Here is an 18514-nt window from a genome sequence, read left to right as displayed (position 1 = left end):
AGTGACTTGTCACTTTTCTTCAAATCAGTGTGCCCATATATGTTTTTCTTTGCCTTGATACTACTTTGTCGTGCATAATTGCAACACAGTGTTGCATTTATGAAGTCAGTCTGTATTTCTTTGTCACTAAGGTGTCAATGATGATGATGATGATAATATATCGTGTCGCTGAGGTCATTGAATTTCATCACCATTAATCGCTTACTATTTATTTCCATTTCAATATATCCTCAACATTCCTCAGCATTTCACACCCCACCAACCACTATTTTACAACAACATTGCATTGTACCACCCCACCTTCATTTGTTTATTTCAATGAATTATGACAGAATTATATTAACAATTGCAGTGCACCCATATATTCAAATAAATTTACATACACATGTATGTATGTAAATACGTACTTCATTTGATTGTACTTTGTGACCAGCAGCTGAGCAAGATCACATGTTGCAATAGCATCAGCAACAGTCTGCTGCACACGCGCTTATACCGCTCTATGCTGTTGATGTTGTTGTTTGTGGTGATATGGCGAGTGGCAAGTTTGTTGGAAATTTAATTTAAAGCAATTGTCAATTCAAGTCAATTTACACAATACACAACCATTGTTGTTGTTGCTATTTGGTCCCCTGGCACCCCGTAAATGGGGACAAAGACTACTATCCAACAACAATGGACGACGAATTGCATGGATGACGCCCATTTTAAAGATAAATGTTAAATTATGTCAACCATCAGTCACTGAGATTTGTGCCCTCCCTGTCTCGAATAAAGAACAATATTTTGTGATTGGAGCCAGCTAAGTAAGATTGATGATGATCTAAGACATTATGGAGAAAAATAAAATCAACTCTTGAAATAAGGGTGTCGTCATTGTTGTTGACTTTTTGCAGGTGCTCAGCAGCCCAAGATTCTGATTGGAAGATGATGATGGTGGCCGAATTTGTGATCTTTCTTTCCATTTATGGTTATTTGTTTAATTGAAAGAAGCAGCATTTTGGCGAAATTGGTTTTCATTGAAATTGTTGTTTACCACAGCGTATTGGAATCTTGTATTTCCATAAAGAACACCAATTGCTATGCCGCCTACATTTCAACACACAACCCACATTAGAATGAATTTATAAGTCATTCTTGAATAACCACAACAACAACTACAACATCATCAAGACTGACAGAGCATCAAACAAAATTGAGAATGATGACAAAATTTTCATCACCTTCTACCATCGTCATTCTTTGATTAGGTGCAACAAAACTTTTACCATGAATGGTGTGGTTGGATGGAGGAGGCCTCTTCGTTTGGCCTTGTTGAGTGAGGAATTTATTAATACTTTATGGACAAACTTTTTGAGTTTCCACATATCCATATGTGGCCAGCTGCACAAACAGTGACATTATGGCTTGGGGTTATTTTGATATTTGATGTCACCACCATCATCAATAATCAAAAACAACAACAACTACAAACTTCAAGGAATTTTTGGGGGAATAAATTGTTTTACTTCTTCAAGGTTTTTTTCCAGAGGCAAAATTATTTCTTAAGATTGAAAAATATTAAAAATTTTACAATAATAAAGAACAATCTCCCCCCTCCTCCTTTAACCTGTTTCCCAACAAAGAATTTTATTACACTCGTAAGAATTAAGAAGTAAAAATAAAAAAAAACCAAACACCTGAAGAATATTGTTAATTATTAAAATGCGATTTGATAACATCATCGCCACCACCTGGTCAGAGAGAATTCAAACAGGTTTGATTTGACTGAAATTAACATATTTTCAGTTGGAAATACGCATTACGTCGTTTTCAGAATTTTTGTTTTGTATGGAGCGACGACGAGTAATCGTTTAGATCATTTTCAAGTTAACAAAATATTGAAATCTGTCTATCGATCATAATCTTTGTTGTATTTCTTTATCTCTCTCTTTCTTTTGGGGTCTCTTCTGGAAGTTTATTTTAAGGCCATTATCAACAATATTGGCAAAGAACTACGTCATCGTAGCAATTATTATCACTTTGTTTTTTATGATCATCGTTCATTGAATCATATGGTAACAAAAGAAACCCTGACTGAGCCAAGCAAGCAATGAATCGGAATACGATCGCCGCAAAACAAATTAAAACGATGCAAAAACGAAAAAAACATCGTAACCACGATTAGATATGATAAATTGTATATTTATTAACAGATATGCGTGAGCGGGAAAAAACAGTCAGCAATCACCGATAAAAGAAGCAATCCTCACTCTCTTGACGTTAAAAACAGAGCAAGGGAGTAGCCCAATGATTTCACGGCCAGCAGTTCAGTGAGTATCAATAAAAGTGAATGTTGGTTTTGACTCCATTTTTATGATGCAAAAAAACTTTTTAATATTTTTCAAAACTATTTTATTTGGGAGTATTCACATTATCACCAATAACAAATGGTGAAATCACACTCCCTCCCTTCCCAAACCAAGGGGGGGAATTTCTTCTTTGAATGAAAAATGTTGAATGAAACCTAAAGCAAAGTCAAGAAAATGTTACAACCTATTCACGTTAAATGTTTTTTTTTTTTTTTTTTTGAATAAAGCGAAAGACGATTAAGCGAAAGGCCAACCAAACAAAAATGTCGAAAACAATACCAAGTTTATTACATGCAACAGTGTTGCATGTTGCCACTTTGTTTTTATTGTGTTTTGTTTTGAGGTCTCTGGGTTTGCGGCAAAAGGCTGAAATTGTCTTGGTTGTTGTTGAGACAGATCACATTCCACTTTCTATATCAACGAGTCAGACAATGAGGGAGAATTTTAGTATTTTAAAGCCCATCAAAACCTTGCATTACCAAATAATGGGTTTAAATAGTATTTTTTGGTAGCCATAACTACTTACAAGCCAACCTACTACGCATTATTTAGACAAGGGCATATATCAACCGTCAACTAATGGAAATAAGTAAAGGAAAAGGTATTTGTTCTACTTTAGAATCTGTAGGTGAATTAAGGCACAATTAGAAATTCCATTGGAGAAAAGCGGACGGATCGCACCAAAGAAAGTGGTCGATTATATTCGATTATAAGTGATTTTCGGTTGCTAATGAAAAATCGAAAGTCGACTTTTAGAACACTCTTAAAAAATCGATTAACCGAAAACCGTGTTTTAAATTTTAGATGAAAACTGAATTAGAACAAGAAGTCCAAGCCCCGTAGAGTGAAACCGAGAGCTCGCCAAGGTGGGGTGATATCTCCTGAATTTTTAATATTTACATTTCCTGTGATCCACCTCTCCGGACGGCGTCAGCTGCCACGACAAATCAAAATAGTTTCGGCTCACTTACGCTCAGGATGGCGTAGCCGTCTGAATTCCTACAGAACAAGGATTAATGATACCGTGCATAACATCTGCCCAGCATGTGGCACAGACCCGCACGACACACTTCACCTCTTCAACTCCCCTGCCAAACCTACTCAACTAACTCCTGTAGCTTTGTGGTTACAACCCATCGAATCAGTCACATTTCTAGAACTGGAGATAGACCAAAACCAAGATTATGTCGGAATAATTAACTTACAATCATACCATATGCAGTTACACCAACTGACATATCCATAAGGGGCTAGACGAAAATATTTGTAGAATAATTATTGTGTAATTTAGGGGCTTATATGTCAGGAAGTATCCATGAAGTGGTTTAATGGTAAATATGTTGACCTTTTGGCTGTAAAGGTAGCCGAATGATGTCAGGTACCGTTCTACGGTCGCTACGTGGGCCTGTACCGAACATGCTCTGCGGGAATGTTTAATAGTAGGATTATGGTATAGTTACGGGGCTTATATCTCAAGAAGTATCCATGAAGTGGTTTAATGGTAAATATGTTAACCTTCGCCTGTAAAGACACCGATACTGAGAGGTACCGCTATATCAAAAATAATGGCCGCTATATCAAAACGTGGCTGTAAAGATAGCCGAATTATTGTACCGATACTGTCAGGTACCGTTCTACGGTCGCTACGTGGGCCTGTACCGAACATGCTCTGCGGGAATGTTTAATAGTAGGATTATGGTATAGTTACGGGGCTTATATCTCAAGAAGTATCCATGAAGTGGTTTAATGGTAAATATGTTAACCTTCGCCTGTAAAGACACCGATACTGAGAGGTACCGCTATATCAAAAATAATGGCCGCTATATCAAAACGTGGGCCTGTACCGAACATGCTCTGCGGGAATATAAAGACTATATACCGAATTTTAGCCTCTTCGGTGTAAGAAAAAGCGGATAAAACCTTCGGAAAATTGACCGTTACCGTTGTAAAGGAGTTATATGAAAATGTAGACCTGCACATGAAAATGTAGACCTGGGGAAAAGTTTTGTAACCCCAATGAAGAATAAATATAAAATGCTTGCTATGTCGGTTGGATAATGTGGCTTAACCCTTCAAAATTCCACATATTAACTACATCGGTTGGATAATGTGGATAATGGGGGACTATATCATAAAATTGTCCTGTACCGACCACTGTCTTCGGAAATATGTTTATAACTCCAACGAAGACTAAATGACAGATTTCAAAAATGAGGTTAAAACCTTCAAAATACCGAAAATTGCAAGGTACTGTTCTATGGGCGTGGGGCGATATAACCGATAAAACAATACCAACTTTTCTAGGCCTAACAGAAACTTCTGTACCAAATTATATGGATCAATCTTAAATATTGCGAGATTTAGGGTCTCCGATAAATATTTCTGATTAGCTGCTTAACCACCACAAAAATGGCCGTAGCGTTTTTCCTGGCCTCCTTAGTACAGAAATTCCCAATTCTAAAAAAACCAAAAATTACCAAAGTTTTTCTGATCACTTCGAGGCGATTTCAATTCTCTCGGCCTGTGTCGCTAATATCTGCGAGATAGACAGACAGGCTTAAAAATTGAAAAATTGACTGTCGCAAAAACAGAAAATGATTCCCAGGAAAGGAATGACTAGAGTTTGCAATTCATGGAAGCGATTTAGAAAAAAAGGGTTGGGCGGCCTGAAACACAACCGAATGAATATCTGGACAGCCAACTGGTTGGATTTTTTTTCTGTCGCAATTCGTTATTCTTTGCTTTGGTCAAAAAATACAAATTAGAAAGAACAACCAAAAAAAGGTGGGACAGGTAGAACGAAAAGGGAAAACAAAAAAGTGGCAAAACACAAATCGTTCGTTATATAGGAAAGGGACAATACATTCAAAGAAGAAATATTTGGAATTTAATGTCTTTCAATGTTGACGACAAACACACACTCTGACACACACATTACACAACAGGAAAGTATAAACATACTTGTTTTGTGTTCTTTTTTGAAAGATTTTTTCGTTATTCTGTAGATAACTTTGAGAGCGCCACTGCCAAAAAAAAGAGTTAAAAATGGTTGCGTGAATGCGTGTGCGCTGTGTTCCTACCATCAACTTTAAAGCTCAAAGATCATCACAGACGTATAAACTTGGCCCATACATTTGTTAGGCTTTCACAGAGTTCAACTGTGTGGTTTTGTGGGACCGATTCTGACCGATTATCCGTTTGTTGGCAGTTATTTTTTTGCATTGAAACAACATAAAACACAAATCTATGTTGGAGATTGGAGTATAGGACAGCCATTAGGTGGTAGGTAGGTGGTTAGTTGGGGGGTGGTGTAACTCTGCTGCGTTCCATGGTGATGATGATGATGTTTTTGTATGGTTTGCCTTGTTGTTATTCGACCCAGTCTCAAGAGTCTCCAAAGTTGTGTTGTATGGAAACGTCAACAAAAACAACAACGAAACTCAAATAAACAAAACTGGTTGTTAACTCAATGAATTGAAATTAAGCCACACAAAAAGGCAAATCGACCGTCAGTCCGACAGTCAGCCCAGTCATCGTCACTAAGCTAAACATAGACGACCGATTCATACTCGCCGTTGTAGTCATCGTCGTCGTCGTTGTTGGATTCAATGATCGTTTGGGCCAGTGGCTCAGTGTCTGACAAAGTTATAGCCATACAACTACACAAACAGCCAGCCAACTAGCAAGACAACAGCTATGACGACGACCAAGATCTAAACTTGGCTCAAACCAATATATTTTTTGTATTGGCCAAAGCCATTGTTGTTGTTGCTTTAGTAGATTTTGTATCTTTCTTTCTTTTCACATGATTTTGTCGCTGTTTGTTGTTACTGGATTCAGCAGCAGCAATGGCCAAAGGTATTCCAACAATTCCGAACGAATGAAACTGAAAACTTGCCATGTATGCCAGAGTAAACAGCCTTCTCAAATATTTCTTTCAACTTGGGTTTAATTTGTTGTTATTTCAGTGCTTATTATCTTATCCTTTTACGTGTTTTGGGTTTTTCTTTCTCAATTTTTATAAAATTTTGCTTTTAACGAAATTTTTTGCTTTTGTTCTTTTTATTTGGAAAAATTATAGTTTTCGTATTCATTACACCACGCACTCACACACACAACTGCGTAAACACTACACATAGATACACCAACACTTGAAGGGACACAACAACATCAATCAATTTATAAACAAAAAAAAAAAAAAAAAAACACAAAAAACACGACGCTGTCGTAACGTAACAATTTAACAATTCGTGTTGTGTTGTATCTCCCGACAACCACTACTCCAGGTGCATAACAACAACAAAAATAGTAATAATAACAACAGCAAACACTGATTTGTTTTTATTTTCCAATAGTTTACAGATTCACTCTTCGTTTTGTCGTTTCAAACCAAACCAAAAAAACATACAAATTTTCTCAAAATCACACAACTGCTAAATTTTGTTCTTTCTTTTTTGTGTCGTTTTGCTCTGTGTTTTATTTTTTGTTTTGCTCGTTTTATCGTTTTCTGTAGCTTCAGTTTTCAATTTCAGAAGAAGAGACTACCGCTCGGTACCGTAGTTCAAATTGGACTAAACTCAAAATCGATACGAAATTGCCACAAAAGTACTCATAACTTAATAATAAACACAACGAAATAAACCCACAACTAACAACAAACACACCAAACGACAGCGACGCCAAGCCAATGACGACGACATTGCCCCAACCAATGTGGAGTGTGGTGTTAAATGTGCATTGCCATCACATTACGACGACGTATCGTATCCACCGCACACACACAGAATGGGGAAGAATGTGTAGGCAGGCAGAGAGGTTAAGCAATAGAAGTAGTTCGTTTGGGAGACGATTAAGTCGCCCCCAGTCCAAAGAGAATCACTCAATTCTCTCACTCGTCCACCAACTTATTTTCTCAAACCCCCATCGACGACCCACATACAACAACCACAATTCTCACACAATAATGTTGACATAATACGGTGACCGCATCTCATTGGAGTTGTTTGAGTACTGAGTGAAAGAGTAACGATCGTATATTTTGGGGGTGGAGATGGTGGAGATGTTGGTCGAGAACAACCACAAGTCATCAATGAATGAGTCAAGAAGATCAGTTATTTATTTTCAGAAAGTGAAGGAGCTGATATTTAAGCCAAGTTATTCTGCTACGTTTCAAACAAAAGTCAAAGTTAATTTTTATTTGAGAGAAACAGCAATTTTAATTGAATATCCAAAAAGTCACTCATTTCCATGTTTCTCACATAATTCATTGTTTTTCACTCACTTTGTTGGGAGAACAACCATTAGGGTTGTCATTACCGTGATTTCCTCATTTTGGATTACTGTGATTTCATGGAAAAATATGCTAATAAAGCCGTATACCCTCAACCATAAGATGGAGGATCGAAATTGTCGTCAGATATCCTATAAAGTATATTTATTCTATGTTCTATAACGATGACCGTCTGTCCGTCATTCCACCTGTTGAAATTAATTATATATTTCATAATTTGGTACAAAAGCATGTTTGGGGCTATAACGATCCACGTTTTGATAAAGTATTTTCGGTATTTCCAGATTTTTATCACATTATCCTACGCATGTACACATGTTGTTTGTATTTCGTCTAATTTTCATTCTAAAATACTTTTCAACTCTAAAAAGTCATAAATGAATAGCTTTACACATGTTCATTTTACTTGACTTACTTGTACTGCTATTATTTTGCACACGAAAAAAACCTCCCTGCGCAGAAAGCTTTAATGGTGTTTCTTAATAGTTGTATATGCAGTGACTGTCACTGAAAATTATGCAAGCTGAAATAAAAATGTAAACGTTGAAAACTTGGAAACGAGTTGAGCTTTTTAACAATTCAAAAAACAATTTTGTAGACTGAAAAGTTGTATTTAAGATGGCGTACAAAAATATTCCATTTATAGTACCGTTATACTAAAATTTTGCCTGAAAATACAAAATCGGCATTTTTGAAGTGAGCATTTAAAATTATGCACCACAATAAACGATCAATAATTTCCAAATTTTTCGCTTTTTCTGCCATTTTAGTAATCAGAATAGTAGAATAATTGGTCCCCTATCGTTTTCAGTAGTTTTGTCATTGATTCCGATAGAAAAAATGATGTTCCTGACGTAATTTTGGCATGATTGTAATTAATGTCCCTTTGTAGGTAATTTGGCTAGAAATGTTAAGTTTTTGAAGCTATTTTCCAAAAACCTACTATGAAAAATCATTAAGGGTTATGTCTAGAGTTCGTACAAACAATTTAGAGATATATGGAAAGTCCTGTATCAGCCAGGGTTACCCTATATTAGACTAGTCTTTAACGGCATTGCCCTGCTGAAGAAAAAAATCAGGACATAGAACAAAGGTTTTTGCTCTTTTCTTTGAAAATAGTTTTTAGAAACATTGTTAATTTCCACACCCATTGTTGATATTCAAGCCCAAACAATCGACGATATTCATAGAAGCACTCCAATTATTTTTTGGTGCGGGTTTTTTTTCAGGTCAATGTCGTATTTTTGGGAACATTGTGTGGAGCAAAATTCTTAATTCGGATGAAAATCAGTATATCTGGCGTAAAATCGAAATTTTACTTGTGAAAGAAGCCAGCACACACCTGCGTTTAAATGATTAAACTGTCGCTATCAAAACGCTTCGTAAGAAGTATTATTGTTTGGGCTTGAATGGCAACAAAACTTGTTGAAATTTTTATTTTTATAAAAGCAAACATGGTCGAAACATTGTTAACAATATTTCTCAAAACTAATTTCAAAGAAAAGTGCGAAAATATTTGTTCTATGCCCTGATTCTTACCTCTATCAGGACAACGCCGTTAAAGTCTGGCTAATACAGGACTTTCCATATGTCTTTAAATTGTTGGTACGTACTCTGAACATAACCCTTTATAGAAATTTCTAGCCAAATCGCCCACAAAGGGGCATTAATTACATTCATGTCAGAATTACGTCAGCACATCATTTTTCTATCGTAACAATGACAAAACTACTGAAAACAATAGGGAACAGGAACAAATTACTCCACCATTCTGATTACTAAAATGGCAGAATAAGCGAACAATTTGGAAATTATTGATCGATTATTGTGGTGCATCATTTTTAATGCTCACTTCAAAAATACCCATTTTATGTTTTCCGGCAAAATTTTAGTATAACGGTGCTGTGAATGGAATATTTTTGTAAGCCATCTTAAAGACAACTTTTCAGCATAACAATTTGTTTTTTTTTGAATTGTTAAAAAATCTCAACTCGTTTCCAACTTATCAACGTATACATTTTTTATTTCAGGTTGCATCATTTTCAGTGACAGTCACTGTATAATATATAATTTTTCCGCAAACATCCCACATGGGACAAGGGAGACAGTCACTGTATACGTATGTAAAATATTTTAGCCCGTGAGGTCTGGCACGTTATAAGCATTCGCCTTATACAGATAATGAAATTGCTTTAAGGATTTATTATTGTATTATTGCAATTTTCGTAAATAGCAGTCCCGCACTGCTATTATTTTGCACGGTACTGTATTTTGGATTTCCACTGTATCCCCACCCAATGCATGTATCTACAAAGTAAATTGATATAGAGATCACTTTTTTAAAGTGGGTATAAACAATTAGAAATCGTATTTCTCGCATAATGCAACAGCAGATTTATGATTTTTCACATCTATTGAGTGCATTTAATTGAATTCATTAAAATGCCCTTGATATTCACGTGGTTTTGCCCAGACAAAGTATTAACATCCCTGTACTGCCTCAACACAGATCTGCTTGTTGGCTCCCTTTCCCCAAAATCCATTCATTCGTTCGTTAGTACATTCATTCAGTGATAGCAGAGCGATGAGATGAGTTGTCTCGCATCTTAAACGAGAGAACCGCTCGAGTTCCGATGATTCCATGAGCAACAAGCATCGTCGTTATTTACAACTCAAACCCTTTTGTGTAAACAATGGCACATCTCCCTCCCCACACATTCCACATTGAGTTGCAAATGCTGAGATTTTGTTGTGTCTTCTTTCATTTCAACTTTCCAAGAGAAGAAGACTACAAAGTGTCTTCAACAACAAAGTTTGGTCATGTAAACAAACCATACACTAATAACAACAATAGCATTTGTTGTTGTTGCTACTTCTTCTGCTGCTGCTTCGCGATGTCTTGGATAAATTCGTTGCAAACTGATGGTGGGCAAAACACCCAGCAGCAAATGAATTTTGAAGAAGATACAAGAAGAAGAGGGAAGCTAAAATCCGGTAGGTAAGTGAAATGGAAAAGAAGTCGAAGCAACCAACGTAGCACCATCAGCAGCGGCAGAGTATTAAGGCGATTAAGTTATTAAAGTGGCGCAAGCAATACCCGCAGATTCAGTCAGATTCTTTAATGGACTACTACTTTCGCACACTGACTGTGTGTTGTTGGTCGTTCTCTTTTCTTTTCGAATGAAGATGGAAATTTCCATACAAAACAACCTCCATCCATCCACATGCCGCTCTTTTGATATGCAAACAAAAAATACTGTGGATGGCAATAACCTGTGGATTGTTTTTTCGAAGACATTCCGCAATAAGAAGGAATGACACATACCATCATCATGTGAGGAAGAGGTGAGGCTTCATTCCGACACTACGTTTTCTTAAGACTACAACAACGACAACAAAAATAATTAAGGCCTCTTTACTTGGAAGTTGGATGAAGACCATCAAATGTGCTTTGTAAGACACTTTCCATCATCATCGATTGCTTGTTGTATGCCTCGCAAGTGGGTTCGTCACGCTAATTGACTAGTAAAAGGGTGCGGGTGACACAATGAGTTTGTAAGCAATATCATCTATCGACCAGTAACCGGTAGCAAGAATCCATTCAACAACATTGCTGCAACCAACACACATACATATGTATATAGGTATATACCCCATTTTACTAGACCAAACCAGACCAGCAATTGCAAATTTCCTGTATCAGGTGTGTGTGCTTGCGACTTGATGTTTATTTTTACGACCATAATTTGTGGAACAAAGTAAATTAGGTGCTAAGGTGTTAAAATTACTGAGTGGAATGTGAGGAAATGATGATTGAGGTAGGTGGTGTACATGTGACCCATATTGGATAGGTCTCATTCTCATCAACATTTAGCTTGAGAATAAAATGACTAGTGGAATGAATGATAAGAGAAATGCACGTATTGATTTTACTTCAGTAATAAAAAACATTAAGGTAGGTCATGACAACCACCAAATGGTACATATTTCGGAACACCGCACAGTAATATACATACATATGTACATATGTGGTGTTGATAGTACTAAATAAATGGCATTAATCGCAATTTTCCTTGCCAATGCCCAGCATGTTCGACGCCTGAGCTAAACGCTACAAGAACCCATAACAACACCCGTTTAAAACATGGAACAAACTAGATTTGTGAGTTTTGAGATAGAACGAGGGGATGGCCCGCCGAAGTGTTAATTTTTACTTTTTTGTACATTTTTCTCGCAAAAGTTAAAATGTTGTCCATTAAGCCCTCCCCGACAACGCTGGAACGGATGGATTTGACCCAAAATGTTGGTCTTCGACATATTTCTCCCAGACATAGATCAGGCTCTAATATGGTCTACCTCAATCCACTTCTATGCCAACAGTAAAATTTTTTCGGGGGCAATCCCATATTTCTTAAAAACCCCTGTCAGCACCAACAAAAATTACTGATTAGCACACACTATATCTTAAAAAAATAAAATTAATTATACGATTTGGCACGAACTTTGCACATAGTAATATTTCTCACAAACGTACCCGATAGAGACTTTCTTGGAACTTGAGGTACATTTGAGAAATATTACTATGTGCAAAGTTCGTGCCAAATCCCTCACCAAAGTTTAATATTTGAAAGTAGTCCTTATAAGAAACTCGCAACATGCCAATGTCAAAGCGAAACCAACAGAAACGATGTTACACGAGGTTGTGGGTTATATAGAAAAATATATGGATGATAAGAATGACACCTAGGTCGCCTTTCTAGACATAGAAGGAACGTTCAATAATGTGAAGATCGATTTTGTCCATTTTGGTTTGGAGCTACGGAGTGTCCCCTCCATGCTAACCAATTGGATAAACTCAAACTTCGAGGAGAGATTCCGTAAGGAAGTCAGTCACTAGATTTACCCCATAGGGAGGAGTCTTATCTCATACGCTGTGGATTCTGGTGGTGAGCGGGACACTCAAGGAATTCGATAGACTAGGAACTAGGGTACACTAGTAAAACTCTGTCGCCTGGCTCAATGGCCTTGATGTGAGTAGGTTCACCAGGAATATAAATATTGCTGACTTTGTGCCGCCAGTATTGGATGGTGTGCAATTAAACAAGACAATTGATAAACTGCCAAGACGAGGCATCCACGTCTCTGACCTTCGGGTGGATGACTCGGTAAAATCTACCAACCAATTTGGCAAGATGTACCTGGTTTTAAGATATCGAAGTCAATCTGGTCGGCAATATCAGCTTTACGCAGAGAAACCCATAAAGAGTAAGGTATCGAAGGCAATTTGGCCTGCAATAACAGGGCGTAGATTATCGCTGAAGGGACCATCACTGGTCATTGCACCATTAACAACAACTCTCTTTCCCATACAAAAACCCAAAACAGCATTCTCTTCTTGTGCGCCATTGCATTAGATCAAGGCTGAGCAAAATCGAGAGAGATGCAAATTTAAGGGAGAATTAATATTTAATTTTTCTTGATGTTTCATTACTTATTTCAACATTTGTTAAACATTAATGTTGTCTGAAATCGTCCACAATGCAAATTATTAAAAATATAAATAATAATAAATGGTTCACAAAAAACTAAGAGTACGTTTTCACAATTTACCTGTGTGCTAGCACACAGGCGTGCTCACCCCTGCATTAGATCTATGAAAAGCAAGTGGGAGGACAACAACATTGAGAACTACAGGCTATGTGAAGATGTGAAAGAGACTGAAACAATCGAAATTGTATCTCCCTCTTTCTTCTCCTCCAAAGATCCCGTTTACTTGTTAATTTATTGCAGGAGCCTTAAATGGCTATGCAACGGGTCATCCTAGACATAAGAGTTCAATTAAACGCCTTTCTCATCCTTACCTCTCTGTTCTATCCACTCTCCTCCTACCTCTTTCCAGTCCTCCCCTTCATTCACCATTTCTAACCTTTTTATCTCTTTTCTCGATGAACACAATGGAGCGCTGGTCTCCGAGTAAAGTTGCAGCCAACAAGCAACGACAGCTGCGCATCCTATCTATAATCAAAGATAGAGTTTTCGTGACGTAATGACTTAAAGAAATCTACGGTGACCATCTAAACTGGCTAGGGCATACAAGAGCTATTGAAAGGAATGACACCCAAAATTAGAAAAATCAAAAAACAAAAAAATTGCTGGAGGGATAAACAGCGATTTTTTTAAATCCCTCCAGCTATTTCTTCTGGCGTTTGGATTTTTCTTATCTGTGAACATTGCTGCTTCAGAATCCGCAAAAACTTACTATGTGTAAGCGGTTTTCATTTAAAGTTAGTTAAGGCGCACGGTGCACGACATTGTGTTATAAGGAGGCTATACAACTCAATTCATTGTCTCACTTTGAACTTCTATATCTCAAAAATGGTAAAACCTAGGAAGAAGTCATAAACGTCAATCTTGTAAAGAAGTTTCACTGCAACATCATTTTAGTCCCATTACGATAGGACTTGCGGTTTCCAAGTTTCCAATCGTGAAAACCTAGAAAAAAAAACTAAAAATGTGAACTTTAACCGCAATTTATTTGAAAATCCCTCCGGCAATTTTTTTTTAGTTTTCTCATCTATGAACATTGCTGTTTCAGAATCCGCAAAAACTTCCCAGGTGTAAACACCTTCCATTTAAAGTGAGTTAAGGCGCACCGTGCATTCCTTCAGGTACCTTCTACGTAAAAGTTCAAAACTTTTCCTGTGCCAACACTCGGATCGTGCAATTTTAATAGTGGGTAGTCGCTGTGATCAGAACTTCAACATTGGGTTTATTCTGAATGAAAACTCCCCGGAAGTTTTTTCTTTATTCCTTAAGGGAGAAAGTAAGAAAAGTCGCGGGGATTTCACGTTCAGAATAACTTAAATTATATTTTTTGCTAGGTGAAGTCAATACATCCTGATATATGGGCCTAAAAATGTCTCAATATTTGGGACCATTGCATCAAACATTTCTAGCTCTATTCATTGGTCTTCCTATATTTCGCATGGCTAAATTGATATTGAAAGATCATCTTTATCACATTACACCATTGCCCCTAGAGTAATCCAAGTCAAAAGAGAATCAATTAACATATGGACACACTTCAATCACTTGCGACTAATCTGATCAGAGTGAAAACTAGATACTTCACAAGAGGAAGTTGTTTACGATTTGGCCCCAATTTGAAAGTGGCCATTACCATAGTTATCATTCTAATCCTATGTTTTCGGTTGTTTCTTTAACCCGAAAACTTAACAACTGCAACGAATTAAAAGTCTGTCCAATTTAATGTTCTTAACAACAGAACAATGACATTCGGTAGCTTGGTTTGTGAGCAGCAGCAGCAAACAAGGTTAGCAAAATTAAATGTTTCCATGCTAAACATGGCTTAGACAAATGATTCATTCGAAATAGTCGAAATTATCAGCGTACTTTGAGTCCAATTAAATGGCAAATGACTGACAAACAAAAAAACGTTCCAAGTGAAGTTTAAATTTGCCAAAAAAAAACTTGACAGCAACAATAACAACATTAAATTATCGTACAGAGAATTAAATGCAGCAACAGAATGATCAAAAACGCGACACCAGTTCCACCAGACAATGACTCAGAGAGGAGTAATGCTGCTGCTGCTATTTGTTGCAGATGTGAATTGAAATTGTTGTTTGAATGTATCCAATTGTTGGCGTTGCTTAAAATTAACGCATACACACACCAAGATTAGGTGTTGTTGTTGCTTTTCAAATTGGCAATCAAACGCAGAAAAAAACGGCTAAAGAAAATATCCGCTTAACACACACATGCATAGAGCGAAGTAGGTTTCTATTTCTACAATGTGGGATATTTTTGGTTATCTACACTTGTTTGATTTTAATTTTATTCAAATTTACCTTGTAAAACACCAACGCAACGATTTGCATATGAGACGGCTGGCTAGCTGGCCAACCAACGATATACAGTGCATTTGGTAAGGGGGCGTATGAGCGCGAGCGGTCAACAGCCACAAAATGTAAGGTAAGCGATCTGACTGAGAGTGAATGTCCAAGATTGATTAAATTCAAGTAACGCTTCAACGAAGCTGCTGCCTTACAGGGACGCGGTAGGCAACTAACTTACGCAGTTCTATTACAACATGCTGATATCACACACGCTGAGACGTTTTCGCTCATACGCAAATTATGTACATACTTTTATAAAGTTAGGCATGTGTCGTCGTCATGAATAAATCTTGTGAACAACAATTTCCACAACCATTTATGTTGACCAACTGTATATTTGTATTTCTTCTTTTTCCTCTTCTTCTTCTACCTTTGGTTTCCTTAATTCATTCATGGATAGCTTAATTATAACAGCGAAAACAACAGCAACAAAAATTACAAGCCGTTATGCCCATACCTTTTTTGATTTACATTGATATAGGCTGCTAGACAAACTATTAGCCTAATGCAACCAACCTCCAGATATCGACCCACATGTTACCAATACACACACTGCATGAAATTCCAAAGTGGGATTTCAATTCTATTTTTTATAGTGATTTTGCAATAGTCGCATAGTCGAGGGCAACATCATGAGTTGTGGGGTAATGAATGCTATACATAGATTAGGTGCAGTGCCATGTTCCTTATGAAAAGGAAGCCTGGTGAAGGCCAAATTATGGAAACAATTGCTCTGTTTCAGAACCTAGTATTTTTTAATATAGGTTAAAGGACCAACAGAACTGCTTACTTCCTTCGTCCTCTCAAATTTTTAAAACCAACCTTCGTTTTTTTCGATTTGCATAAAAATCGAAACAAAAATAATTGCCGTATCTGCAGCAACTACAGATTGTACATTCCTCCTCAAATGTTGTTTGACATAATCTGTTAGCGCAGGAAAAAGCTGCAACAAACTTTAAAAATAACCAGTCAGTCAACAAACCACGCAACAGCAAATTAAACTTCCATGAAAATGACAAGCGAAACAATCAACGATAATTTATTTAATAAAATCTCAAGAAGAAAAAAAAAACAATTCTAAAATGTTGTTGGTGGTGCCTTGGTGTTGTTATTGCATAAAAACGTAACGCCAACAACAGTCCGATTGCTTGGTTGCTCGATTGATCATTAACAGTTGACACAAATTTTCCGGTAATAAAGAGGTGCCACTACCGTTCAAGTTCTCTCACCTACCATTAAGCATGAATAATAGAAGTTATTAACGAATTTTGTAAATTTATTTGCTTAATAGACGGTTTGGGTGGAAATTGTTGTCATAAACTGCTGTTATTTTTTCTAACAGAAAATTAGGACAATTTGATTATGGAAACTATTAAAACGAAAGACTTATTAAGAAATAACTTGGGCGTAGCATATCCGCAAACAAAACCTAGGGACCTGCTGATGAGAACCTGTGGCGAGGTTCGAAACTATAGTCTTCCATGCCTTACACCTTGGCGAACAATGATAAATTTTCTCAACTAATAAATTAGTCTTTTTTATAATATATTCAAACACCACACCAAAATGGGATTAAGCTACTATTAAAAAAATAATGAAATTTGCTAGTGATGCTTACCCTCTAATCTTTATCTCCTCTAAATATATGATTAAGCAGTTCTCTTCTTCTCTTATTTATTTTTTTTATCCTTAATTATTCCGCGAAATCTTGCATACGGTAAGAAAAGCCCATATAACCTAACCTAATTTTGTTATGTCTTTATTATCTTCTCCAATACAAAAAATATATATTAAGATAGATCTCATTAATGATAATCTTCATTCATTCATACAGGCGTCTTCACTTCTACTTTAAGAGCATTATAATGAACAAATGTGACATGTTAATGAGAATCATAAATTTATACATTTACTTTCTAGAGCGTGAGATAGATACAAGTAAGTCAGCCGTATACAAACATTTACATTTACAGTTGAATATTTGCAAATCATATTTATTCAATTGGCATATCGTGTAAAGATGCTATAAACCGATTGAGTTTCCATACATATGATTGTGTAAAATATACAAACAATTACAAAATACTCTAAGAGAGAAGTAATAAAAAAATACAATGAACAAATATTTTTATAAAACACAGCCTTCAAAGAATGCCGGTTGAAGAATAATAGGACAACAAAGACAAATAGACTTGTAGCTGATTTGTGATTTATTATACCCTGGATTATTGAATATGTACGGATGGATAGGTTGGTCCATTAAAAAAAATAGTGGTCGGAATTACAACTCAACTCGCCCACCTGCTATTCTCCCGTCCCAGCAAAATTTGACGGAATGGGTTCTTTGCGATGACGTGATTTCATGTCATCTTTTGCATTGGTTCAAAGGAAGTCGTGAAAGATCCGATCTTTTCATTAGGATTTGAACCAATGCAAAGGAAGTCGTGAAAGATCCGATCTTTTCATCAGCATTTTTACCCATTCCATCGCTCCAATAGAGATGATGTTTGTGTTTTTATTTACACACCTGTTTATTTTGATTTTGGTATGTTCCAGTACTGCAAAAATCTACTAATTTTTACTATTTTTTCCGATAACATAAAGGAAAAATTGTTATCGTAGTAAAAATAAGTAGATTCTTGCAGTTTCTGGAACAGACCAATGTTGTTAGAACTGTCGTCGTGATGTTGTCTTACATTTCCTGCATATCAAACAACTAAAACTTCTAAACAATTGGTATTATATGAAGTCCCAACCATTGAGCTAAAAATAGAATCGGACTGCACACATTGCTATTTTAAAAGTTCCCTTGTCTGTTCTAAATCTGACATAGAATGAAATCAATCAAATCTCGCTTCTTGGAATTTGAAAAAAAGTCCGAAACGAAAAGGAACAAGAATCTGAAAATAAAGAAGAAACTACTTTTGGAAAGAAACAATTAAAAATAAATTAAT

General features: G+C 36.4%; 1 protein-coding gene and 1 long non-coding RNA gene across 45 annotated transcripts in view; one reads left to right on the top strand and one right to left on the bottom strand.

Annotated features, from left to right (window-relative positions):
• Window positions 1-18514, bottom strand: part of shot (dystonin-like protein short stop) — a 227166-nt gene that overhangs the window by 130789 nt on the left and 77863 nt on the right. For 36 of the 44 annotated variants that reach the window (XR_012408622.1, XR_012408621.1, XR_012408623.1 and 33 more), the window contains exon 1: window positions 6462-7064. The exons of 4 other annotated variants lie outside the window; for them this stretch is intronic. The gene's annotated coding sequence lies outside the window, so the exon portion shown is untranslated. Of the gene's footprint in view, window positions 1-6457; window positions 7065-18514 lie in introns of those variants that run through there. 4 more of the 44 variants (XM_073957893.1, XM_073957897.1, XM_073957904.1 and 1 more) reach the window with 3 other exon arrangements.
• On the top strand, window positions 2550-7024 carry LOC141387761 (uncharacterized). Its single transcript, XR_012408626.1, has 2 exons — window positions 2550-3711; window positions 3948-7024. It is a non-coding gene; the product is annotated as an uncharacterized lncRNA (long non-coding RNA).

This window comes from Musca autumnalis, unplaced genomic scaffold, assembly GCF_047663935.1.
Source record: "Musca autumnalis isolate F117 unplaced genomic scaffold, ASM4766393v1 scaffold_5, whole genome shotgun sequence".
Classification (NCBI taxonomy): Eukaryota; Metazoa; Arthropoda; class Insecta; order Diptera; family Muscidae; genus Musca; species Musca autumnalis.
This window is presented reverse-complemented; position numbering and strand designations above follow the sequence as displayed.